Here is a 12,606-nt window from a genome sequence, read left to right on the forward strand (position 1 = left end):
ACAAGTACGGAGTCCCCTCGGACTTCTCCGCCCCCTGAAAACTGGCCAAGAAGACTTCGGCGGAGCCAAACAAGTCGTGATACCGTACATTCGCGAGGTGTCCCACAATTTAAAACGAGTGGGCGACAAGTACGGAGTCCCCATGGACTTCTCCGCCCCCTGAAAACTGGCCAAGAAGACTTCGGTGGAGCCAAACCAGTGGTGATACCGTACATTCACGAGGTGTCCCACAATTTAAAACGAGTGGGCGACAAGTACGGAGTCCCCATGGACTTCTCCGCCCCCTGAAAACTGGCCAAGATGTGCCCCAAGGTTAGTAGTGGTGTCAAAGCAACATATGGGTGTCGAAAGAAGCATTCGAAGCCCTAAGTAAGGTCAGCCACGGGAGCGGTCTACGAGGTCCCCCTTGCATGTGGCAAGGTGTAAGTCAGCCAGACTGGACGCTGCGTAAACGAACGTGCAGAGAAACATAAAAGCTCCTTAGGGAACGCATCAGATTTGTCCAAAATCCTGGCCACCACTTGCCACTGCTGCACTGATAAAAACAAAAAACTGTAAACCACGACTTGGCGAGATTAAACTCCAAAAGAGAAATACATTAGTGAACCCAGCTACATTTCCGCCCGCACTGACCACCCACTCAAGGTGTGCGAGTACAATTGCCGTATAAACGTATTCAAATATAGTTTTTTCCCACGAACAGTGCATGATTGGAACTGTCTCCCTTCGCGGGTCGCTACCGCTCCTCCTACATCGTTTCTGACCGATTTGCAAAGCCACCTGTCAATATAAGTGCAATAATTCTTGTCCGAGTGTATTATGTTTTAAGCAGTGCTGTATTTTAAAATGTATCTTTTTTTGTGTGTGTATGTGTGTGTTTAGGGTATGTTTGCCTTTCTACAATGGTTTTTATTTTGTTTGTTTGTTTGTTTGTTTGTTTGTTTTTGCTTCCGTGTGCATGGGTTTATTGTATTTTCTGTGTAGACCGCATCATTTGCCTAATTTATTATGTACTAGATGTTTGTTCTTATTTATGATGTTTCCCCCCTACAATAATGCCCCAATGAGGGCGCTGTAGGTACTGTGTATAAATAAAATAAAATATAAAAGCAAAGATAGATTAGCTCGTGAAATTTTCAGAAGCCTTTTTTTATCAAAGAGAGAGTTGACATGCGCGTCAGCACCACTTCTATCTCCCTACGAGAAAGTGAGCATGGATTGCGAAACAATACGCGATAATGAGTAGGTTTTGTCTGAGTGCGAGTGTGTTTTTTGTTGTTGGTTTTTCTCCTGTTTTTCTTCTTTACCATATTAGAAATGCGCATGCGTTCAACTTCTTCGGGCTATATATATGCAACACGTGGCTTTCAATAAACATAGTTGGAGTCAGCGCCCGTCCATTCCGGTCTTTCTGTGTGGTTTGTGTAAAAATTACGCTGTTTTTACTTTTGTTCAACAATCCTTACTTATGTATATTTAAAGTTGAACTTAGTAATCTAATCTGGTGTTGCTGGCCAGATTGCTAAAGGTGATTCCTGCGGATAGATGTGTATCAGCGCAACCACTAACAGATGTGATAAGATAACCGTCTTTTTACCATTAAGCTGTCTTTTTCTTTGTACCTTGTTATGAAGTGAATGGTGAGATCGCGCTTCGCCATGTGTTATGTACAAGGCTATGGAAGAAAGGAAGGGAATGGAAATAAACGTGTGAAGGCAAACGTAGTCCTCACCTATATGTGTGTTAACTCATGAGTGTCGGACGAATATTTAAAGTACCTAATGACGCAACCCATATAGAATAGAGTGGAACGGTTAGTCAATGCGTTATCTTGTAAGTTATGGAGAAAGAGCTTTACATGAAACTTCCATATACGTCAGCAATATGAGAATTAGGGTTGCATATAATTCATTTTAGCTGCTTGTTTCTTTTTGCTCCTTAGGTTTTTCTTACGCTACCCCTCCCCCCCAACCCCCTAAAAAAAACCTTCCACTAAAGGAAGGCATAGAGGCTCCAACTACATTTGCCGGATTAATTTCTGAGGGAGACATGGTCCCTACAGGACAACTGGCGTCTCGTTACCTCTAATACGCATTTAGGAATTCAGGATACCTCTTTTTACACAGTGTAATAAAGAAGGCAAAACACGGGCCGAGAAATATCAGTTGCATCCTTAACTTTGGCTGCGTTTAGTTCTAGCATTCACTGTTACAGGTCACTTTCCCTAGAAGTTATTCTCAATCCTTGAACTGAGGTATTCCTGATAGGCCGGATGCAGACTTTGCAACGCCGATATATCTGCGTTGCAGTTTCTAAAATAAAAACTGGAACTGAAGCTAGTATGACGTTTGAGCATTCTGATGGTGGCTATGTTGTAGTACCTGCCTCTAGTTCGCTCATTCGTTTGTTTGCTTGTTTCTTTTCACACTTTGACAAGTTTCGACAGGTTCACTCATATCAACCAGCATCTTTCCATACCTTGCTGCGCCTGCAGAGAATCTCTCATGTCTTCCAGTGTACTCCTAAAGAGCGTCAGGTGGCAACAACGAACTTTTCTTGTTTTTCGTCGCAAAGATTCAACATTTTTTATTTGCAGCTACCCTTCTATTCCAGCTGTGCTCACCACAACAATCGGCTGGAAGCTTCCAAGCGGCTATGATACATACAGAAAGCTTGGATGCTGAGCAGCACCGATCTTTAGTATGCTGAAATTGAGCACAATAATAGACATCGCCCGCTAATGCGTTGAAAATAAATGCTAGCCGTACTAGAAAATCCAGTCGTTCAGCATGGCGAACCTGGTGACATCAGTAACAGAAGGATGCTGCGCCGGGGGTGGTCAATATCCAAAGTGTCTGTTATGACAATGAGTTGACGATTTAAAAGGGGGCGATGTTACAAGCAAATTTCCGCACATTTCATAGCGGCCACCTAATGAAAGCCGAAATATTTAACCCGAATGGATTATCACGTTGTCTTAACCGAAACTATGTCTCCCCGCTCCGTACGTGCTTCAGTAAAACTCTTAAGAAACGCCAAAAAAAACAAACAAAGACGTGTCTGCGTCGCCACGCAACTAGGATGGACCGAAGGACCCTATGAATACGATGCTGGCATCTTGCCCTTTACGTCACAAGCGGATTTTCTTCCCTGTTTCACTCTCAGATATCAAAGATTATGCGCAATGGATACATCAGTCTTGCTATGACTGACGCAAGTAGGGAAAGTTGATTAATGAAAAAGCATTTTATGGCTTACCGGCAAGAAACTCTATCTCTAGGAATGGTGGCATCTCAAAACCCACGTGACCAGGCGAAGGAAAAATAAAACTTCATCGGAAGGTGCGAGGAATTGAGCCCAGGACCTTCGGACTGCTAGTCAAGCATGCAACCTATCAGGCAAGAACACCGTGCCGATTCTTGGCGAACAAAAGTGAACCTATACGTGCGTTGCCTTACGAGTGTGCGCTAACGAGCAGTAGTGTCATTACGAAGGAAAGGGAAAAATAAAACGAAACCAATTATGACACAATGCTTTTGTATTCAAAGCACCTAACTAGTCTTAATTTAATTCCGTAATGTTTGCTTCAGTCCACTTATTTCATGCAAATGAGGTATTCCGGTCCCGTGATCTGTAGTTCTTTCAGCATACCTTGTAGTGGCGTTCAGAGGTATTCCCGAACAAACTTCCGTGAAGATTTCATGTTGCATCGACATCCTTCCTGTCCATGTATCATTCTGGCCCAGACCCATAAACATCGCGTGACATACTATCGTCATTCTTAACCCGAAAAGCAAAGGTAGAGGGAAGTATCCAATAGAAGGACTACGCTATGGTAGTGAACAAAGAAAAACGGGTTGCATCATTAGATAGGCTCAGTAGGTCACAAGGTGCTTCCAGCGAGTCGAACTTCGTACCTTGGTTTCGTGTAAAATAAAATAAATTTAAATGTACTCCTGACATTACGAAAGTAAATAATTCGTCATACTGGTGACATGAAACCATTGCCTACTACACATAATGCTGCTATGTCTTAAGAAGCAATTCGCAATGAGCATATGAATGAATTTCACTCAGCAGAAATATTGCAAAGATTTCGCCGCCCATGCTTCAATACCCACTAATACCACCTTAGCATGTTTACAGCGCCTGAGCGCAACGTGCACTCATGAAATCAAGATGAATAATAACTCCCACGCTTCCGTGCATTTCACAAACACCAAGTTTTTACACAACCACCCACTACCACTTAAAAACTCACGCACACGTTAGGCTTCAATCAAAGACGTCCAATCTCGCATTTTGTGGAATTATGAAGCGAACTATTTTTCCTTTTTAAATCGCTGTTCTAATAATTGGTCATTTATTTGATATATTTGACGGATTATTTTTTAAACGCGTCTTGCCATATAGTGTTTATTCCCATTCTTAGTGCATCATTAATTTCATGTCTTGCATCCTATATAAACTTTTCATTTCAGTTGGCAGCTATTATTACCATATTTGTGGTAAATATATCTTGTTCTACACTGTCATCATCATCAGCAGCAGCAGCAGCCTGAATACACCCGCTGCAGGGTAGATACCTCTCCCATGTCTCTCCAATTAAGCCTGTCCTTTACCAGCTGCGCCCACCCTATGACGGCAAACTGCAACTGTTATGTAATGGACTCTCGGGCCTCTCTCAAGTTGTTTTAGCCCACAAGACCAACCATTTACCTTATGGAGAAAGAAAGCCAATTGAAGTCAACTAAAGCCACAACCAAACATCCTGAAATTTAATTAATGCTAAACCCGCCGCGGTGGCTCAGTGGTTATGGCGCTCGGCTGCTGACCCGAAAGACGCGGGTTCGATCTCGGCCGGGGCGGTCGAAATTCGATGGAGGCGAAATTCTAGAGGCCGTGTACTGTGCGATGTCAGTGCATGTTAAAGGACCCCAGGTGCTCGAAATTTCCGGAGCCCTTCGCTATGGTGTCCCTCATAGCCTGAGTTGCTTTGGGACGTTAAATCCCTATAAACCAAACCAAACCAAACCATTCATGCTAAAAAATCATTGGTTTACCTACACCTGCTGCCTGTGGCGCAACTATGAGACCTGTGTCAGGCTAAACTCGATTTCTGATGCTCGCTGCGACAAGGATTGTGAAATTAACATTTTGTGCCAGGAAAGTGAAGGTGCAGCAACCGTCTCCCTCTCGGTCGTGATCTGAACCGCGCCGTGTGGGAAAGAATGTAGGAGGGAGCGAGAGGAGGCATTTGCGCGAAAGACAAAGAGCGAAAGCCACGAAAGTTGAGCGTTCCGGATTAACTTCAAGCACTCGGTGCCCTTTAACTTCTTTTGCTCCCGCAAGGGATGCGGATGTGCTTTCACTCTGACTCCATCGAAATGCAGCTGCTGGGCCATGATGGGATAGAGCCGAACGTCACAAAGGCACCCGCCGAAGGAAGGGCGAGTGGCGATGTATTAGAACTCAATGAGCTTAACGGCATCGAATGTGTGTACCTTTCAGGTGAACTACACGAAGTCGCTTTGTGCAATAGCATATGAAACGGTCACGTAATCGCCGACTAACGCCGCAGCGCCGCCCAGGGCTCTTTGCTGCGCGCATCGCCCGGTATGGGCGGGGGGCAAAATGACGCCATTTTGAAGGGGCGGCACATTTCCAAAGCAGGAAAGCTTGTTCGAAAGGAGGAAACAAACGCCTTCGACTTTAAAGCCTGCGGAGCGTCACTTGACGGCATTCGACGAGGCATGGCAGTGCGTAGATAAACGCTGCAGAAACCTGAAATTTCACTCTAGATGACGTCATCAAAAGGACTTCTGCGCACAAGAGAACGGTGCGGAGATAAGCCTGCACATCGTCGTCGATTTATTCGGCGATTCAGCTGCCCTTTTAATTGCGAGCGCCAAAAGATTTCGCCTGGTTTATCTACAAGGTCGATAAAGTGGAATCCTCAAATCTCGTCGATTTCGTAAGGAAACGCTTCAGCATCTGTTAACGCATTTACAACGTCGTGGACTTTGCGTCAACAGAAGAACGCCGCTGCGATTACAGCGGCAGTTACGTCGACGGACGAAGCTGAAGAAAGTGGAGGCGTTACAACCTCCAGCGGAAGAAAAGCAACGTTTGGCCACGCACCGCACGCAAACTTGGAGCGGTGTCTCTTGCAGATGAAATCGCAATGCATCGCCGGATGCCATGTGTGGACATGGATCGAAGCCGCTCTGATGCTGGATACTGAGAGTAAAGGTAAGCAACGCGGCGACACCTCGACTGCCTGACATACCCTAAGCATATTTGTCACTTTGCGCTTTTAAATTAACGATAAATTAATTTCTGCTTAATTGCATGCAGCATTGGCATTCGAGTTGGGACCGGAAGATAATTTAAACTAGAATTTCTCGTTTCGCGATGACGTCACTGACAAGATGAATTATTTACAACAGGTGAACACCCGGAGATCAGTTAAAAGCGTTACTTCGAACTTGCAAACGCACACTAACTTCCGAGATATCGCTCAGAGACCGTGTTTAGCTGTTTATCTTCTGCGGTGAAAAAAAAAAAAAACAGATGCCGCCCACTCACACGCACTTGCTCTCGATGACCTCCAACCTCCTCACCACTAAAGCAGGAAACTAAACCTCAGCAACAGAAACAAAAACGAGTGCCCAATAATTCAAGTACCATAGAATTTGTTTTAGAGCGAGAGTTCTACTCCTCGATTTACAACTTCCGATTTCAATGTGGATGAGGCAGTGACCTTCAATGCATCACAAGGTCAAACCGAACTTGACTGCGTGCTGGTATGGCCCAAGCAATGGTAGTATGACCACGTGACCGTATGACTATGACCATTGAGTGCCTGACCTTGTCCTTTTACCTTGACCCTTGACCTTGGAATTTGATCTGAGACAGTGGGCACTACATCGATAATGGCCTTCAATGCCTCACAAGGTGAAACCGAACTTAACTGCGTGGTGGTACGGCCCAAGCTATGGTAGTATGACCACATGATCATTGGATACTTGATATTGACCTTTCATCGTGACCTTGACCCTTGAGCTTGTCATTTCATTTTGAGACACTGGAGACAATGCTTAACAAATCTTTCGCTCGTATAACTGGGTTCAAGCCATGTTTAACTCCAGCCATTTTTTTCTGCGCCAACATGTATGAGAGCAAACATTAAGCACTCATTAAAACACCAGCAATAGCTACAGTATTTAAAAAAATGGTTGAAGAAAATTTGTTCCCAGGCATTCGTAAGCTATTGCTCTTAATAATTTATGGTTCTCTTACTCACATCGTGATTACTTCCTGCTTCTTACAGTGTACGTTCCCGTTGCTGCATTTTTACTAATTTTTTTATTTCAATGAAGTTTCCTATCACTCACTGGTTGCTCAAAGATTGGGTGGGTGACCACTTCGTTTTCATTTTTCTGTGGCCCAAGGCGTGAGACAAGCTTAGGTACCGAACAAAGATGACATCCAACGACATTTGATACTTTAAAGGGCACCTGTTCACAAAACCGAATCAGAATTTTTGTATAGCGTATGCCACCAAGAATGAATACAGACATTGTGCTCAGCCTTGGTGGCTGCTCTTCTATACTTCAGCCAACAGATGTTCTCTGAACGGACTTACGATGGACTAGAACCACACTGTAGTTCTAGATGGTTAAAACTTGAACAAATGAACCAGTCAAAAGACGAAGGACCTAGGAGAGACGAGGCACTCTCCTCTGTCCTTCGTATTTTGACTGCGTTTATTTGTTCAAGGCTATGTACCAACTGACCCAGAACAGCACTCTTATGCATTGGTAAACGCTTTCAAAGTCGCCTATAGAAGCACCCGGTCATCCTCCTTGGGATAATTGGCTGTGAATGCCAAGAAAACCTGAAGACACTGTCGGGTCTGCAAGTGGTCAATTTTGACTCTGAGTCTTGGGTATTTGTGTGCAAGGACGTGGTGCTGCTGTCCTTTACGCGCTGTGGCAATTCACTAAGCACTGATATCGAAGATGAGAACTTCGTTTGCGTCAGAGCCCGAAACTTCACCCAAAGGTGCTTTTCTTTTATTCAGGCGAAATTCCTACATGGCCAATTAGCAACGAAACCTGAGGTCGTTGTACTTTAATGCCGCCAAAACCACGGTCGTTGTCAGCGTCCGGGAAAAGTCGCCCAGAAAACGCCAATGACGTCATCAGCAAAGAGACAAATTCCTTCAAAATGTGAGGGGAATCGAACAAAGCACCTTCAGCTTGCGATGCGAGCCCGCAGCCCATGGGCCACAAAACATGCGGTGCTTCTTCGCGAATAAAGGTAAACCTAGTGCATGAGCTGCCTTACGACTGTTTGTCTGCCTGTCATTAGAAGAAAGAAAAACATAAATTAAAAAATTATACCTTTTACCTCCAAAGCATGTAAGTAATCTAAATTTCCCTCCGTTTTTGGAGCGAAAACTTCACTACGTCAGGTTTTCAAGAGGGTAGTGTAGTTCAGTTTATGACCTTAAAAAGCTTTAGAGATCAAACCGTGGGGCACAGTCACGTAGGCCATGGAGCAAAGTCACCTAGGCCATGGTGCCGCATATATGCCAAAAAAGCTGGTGGGCCACCCCCCAATCTCTCGAAGGTCAAGGTCATAGTTTGAAGAGCTGGAACAACTTGCGATGATGTATGATGGTGATGTAATATAAAAAGAATTTGAGTAAACAAGCACATCAGTCATGGAGATAGATACTCTGCTTGACAACGGGGGCGGAGCCACCGTCTGTGTCGTCAATGGAGATCCGTGTATATATATACCAACGGCGAGCCGGTGGAAGTAGAAACCGGTTTTGCGATGGGGGAGGAAGAACATCCTGCCCTGATAGCACGCCGGAAAGTGAAGCTTCAACGTTTCAATGAGGCTAGGAAGAAACGCCCTGCCGAAGAGTCAGAAGAAGAACGTGCGACACGCGTCGAGAAACGACTGAAGAGTGCTACAGAGAAGAAACAGCCGAAAGTACTCCAGGACGTACGTCTAACCAGCTACGCCGAGTCGGAGGGTTTCTTTCGCTTCTCACCAGGTTTAACTAAAGATAAAACAAAGCCAATTTTTTATATATACCTGAAATATTGCTGAGCGCCAGTCCTTGTGTTTCTCCCGTGCACGTGGTTCGTCTAATGTTTTGCTCACATCGATCATCTCTATTATCACCATGCACCAACTAGGCCCAACAGATGTGTTATTATAGCTGAATGCTCTGGACATCACTACAAGTGAAAAATCATGACGCATAAAAGCATACTGCAGATGTCACGATGTGCATGATTGTAGGCTTATAAAACCATTTTTTTTCTGTTCTGCGAGCGCATGGTGTCGACTTCAAAATCTACGCAGCACACACTCACTTTTCATTAAAGTTTGGCAGTCAGTTGCTCTCAGCGAGCTTGGCCGGTCTTTGGTGGTCACGTGGTTGTGCAAATAACGAGAAAACGTGCCGAAAAAAAGTACATGTTTTCAGAAACTTTCACACTGAAGTACTTCTTTTACAGAAAAAGCTGTAATAGCTTTCTACAAGCCATTTACTAACAGAAATTTAGGGAGCACTACGGCAGCCGTGTAACGCGTTACGTCTAACGCGATAGGTGGACATCACCGCCATGTATCTCACAGCACGATGAAATGCCCAATGACCACGAAGCCAGTTATGCGCATTTCTTTTCCTCAAAGTAGTAATACTAGCAAAAACTTTTTATTACACAGATAATATTGGGGCAGGCAGGCCCCTGTGGCCCCACACCGCGCCACTACACTCAAGCGTTCATGTCGATCCATTACGACGGCAGCCCGATGCATGGCGGCATTCTGCCAGACCGGGTCCTCAGAGCGTAGCAGTCTCCCAGTCCTCCCAGGTTACAAACGGAGTCTAAACCCTCCGTTTGTCTTGAGGAATGGAAAGGTCCATAACAGCCTCAATTAGTAGGTTACCACCACCTCCACCCCGGAGCGCGATTGAGGTGTCCACTCAACCACTGAGCCAGTTATGCGCCTTCCCTTTTCTTAAATCCAACGGATAGTTTACACTGCGAATAAAACAACACCCGCCGCTGTAGCTCAAGGGTTAGGGCTCTCAGCTGCTGAGCCGGAGCAACCTGAGCAGCTATGTTCGAAGCCGGCTGCGGCGACGGCGTTTCTTTGAAAAAAAAATTAAAATTTGTTTTTGGACAAATGAATTAGCGCAGTACCTGTCTCACATCTCGGCGGACGCCTGAACCGCGCCGTGAGGGAAGGGATAAAGGAGGGACTGAGAGAAGGGGAAGGAATAAAGAGGTGCCGTAGTAGAGGGCTCCGGAATAATTTCGATCACCTGGGGATCTATAATGTGCACTGACATCGCAGAGCACACGGGCGCCTTTGCGTTTCGCCTCCAACGAAACGCTGCCGCCGCGGTAGGTTCGAACTCGGGTGCTCCAGATCAGTAGCCGAGCACGCTAACCACTGAGCCTCCGCGGCGCGTAGGAGGCGAAACTCAAAACGCGCTCAAGTGCTCTGCGATGTCAGAGCATCTTAAAGATCCCCAGGTGGTCGAAATTATTCCTGAGCCCTCCACTACGGCCCCGCCTTCTTCAGTGGTTATGGCGCTAGGCTTCTGAGCCGAAAGGCGCGAGTTTGGTTCCGGTCGTCGCGGTTCCATTTCGATGGAGGCGAAATGCTAGAGGCCCGTGTACTGTGCGATGTCAGTGCGCGTTAATGAATTCCAGGTGGTCGATATTTCAGGAGTACGGCGTCCCTTATAGCCTGAGTTGCTTTGGTACGCTAACCCCCGTAACACCAACACCAGCGTCCTTTCTTCTTATATTACCTCCTTTATCCCTTTCCTTACGGCGCGGTTCAGGTATCCGCCGAAACGAGAATGAGTACTGCGCCATTTCCGTTCCTTAGAAACCAATTTTTTTACTGCGCCATTTCCTCCCATCACCCCCCAGAAAACACTTACACTGGGAACTAGTGTTTGGTTCGTGCAAGCGGCGCTTTTAGTCAGTGAAGAGTGCCGTGAACGCGATCTGGCCAAAAACGGCAAGTGGAAGAAGACCGACTACACACGTGAGCGCATAGAAGCCAAGGCGAGCCTTTGAGACGCCAGACCAGGCACTTTTGGTTGGAAAACTTTAATTTCCTCCAGAAAAGACGTTTGTCCGTTCCCCCGGCACGCAGGCCTGGGAGACGGGGAGTTGCACGTCCGCGGTTAGAGGCTGGCTGACAGTCTTTGACTGGTAGCGGCCTCTTCCGCCAGATGGATAGTGTTGTGCTGGAGCTCAGGGTCCGGGCTTCTTAGCAGGGTCTCCCATGCTTCTCTACAATCAATATTTTCGCCCGCCCCGGGAGAATTCGAGCACTCCCAAATTGTTTGGTCGAGGGTCCCTCTCGCCCCACAGTGGGTGTATCGATCATGCGACCTCAGCTCTGGGTACACGTGGTAAGCCCATACAGGGTTCATAAATTTATTGGTTTGTAGCCACTTCCACGCGACAGCTTCTGTATTTAATTTTGGGTGTGGTGGGGGTGTCAGCCTACGTCCCAATTTGTAATGGTTAACAATTTCCCCGTTATTTTGTCGGCGCTCCTCTTTCCAGTGTTCGGGGGCTCCACGGCTACACAGAACTCGGGCTAGCTCGTGAGCCACCTCGTTACCGGGGACGGGTGCCGGGTGCGGGTGTCCAAATTAAGTTAATTTTCGTATCCAGCGGTTGTTTGCTAAGGATCTTGGCCGCTTCCGGTGAGATCCGGCCTCTTCCAAGATTTTTAATGGCAGTTTTACTGTCCCTTACTACGAATTTTGCTTTTGTTCCTACGCAGGCGAGCGCTATAGCAACTTCCTCCGCAGTCTCTATGTTGCGCCCCTGATGGCTACCGCGGAGACTGGAGCCCTTGGCTGTTGACGACCGAAGCTACTGCCGCTCCCGTCCAGCCACCCGCCGCATCAACATTCGCTACGTCCGCTTTCTCCGCATTGCCGAACCTCAGCACTAGAGCCTCGGCTCTCTTGGCCCTGCGTCCTACGTTGAACTCCGGGTGCATATTTTTCGGGAGGGGGGGGGGGACTACCAAGGCTTTTCTTCGTTCCCTGTCGATTTCAACTTTCATTTTAATCCCTCTTTCGGGATTTATTCTAACTGCCGCTAGGATTACCCTGCCTGTTTCCGTTGAGCTGAGTCTCTCAATTTGAGAGGCACGCACAACTTCCACTAGTTCTATCCATGTGTTATGTGCCCCTAACCCAAGCAGTCTCTCCGTCGAGGTACCCATGCGTAGCACTAGTGCCTTTTTAACACATTACCGAATGAGAGCATCTATATTCTCCCTCCCTCCTGCTTTATATCTAAGTAGGGAGTCGCGTAACTATTTCTACTAATTGCGTACGCCTGTATTAGCCTCAGAAAGTTTCTCTTTCAATCCCCTACGTTTAACCGCGATTCTTCTTAAAAGGCCTAGAGCTTGCATCGCCTATTGCTCCAACTTGGTAAGGGCCTCCCCGCTGTATCCGCAGTATTGCATTATTAAACCCATGATCATTATTTTATCCACATTTGGCACCTGCATGTCCGCCACGTTAAC

The 12,606-nt window shown here is 46.4% G+C and overlaps 1 protein-coding gene across 1 annotated transcript in view; it reads left to right on the forward strand.

The window, feature by feature from the left end:
• Window positions 1–12,606, forward strand: part of LOC144129681 (uncharacterized) — a 155,842-nt gene that overhangs the window by 13,762 nt on the left and 129,474 nt on the right. The window lies entirely within an intron of this gene.

The sequence above is a fragment of the Amblyomma americanum genome, chromosome 4, assembly GCF_052857255.1.
Source record: "Amblyomma americanum isolate KBUSLIRL-KWMA chromosome 4, ASM5285725v1, whole genome shotgun sequence".
Taxonomy (NCBI): domain Eukaryota; kingdom Metazoa; phylum Arthropoda; class Arachnida; order Ixodida; family Ixodidae; genus Amblyomma; species Amblyomma americanum.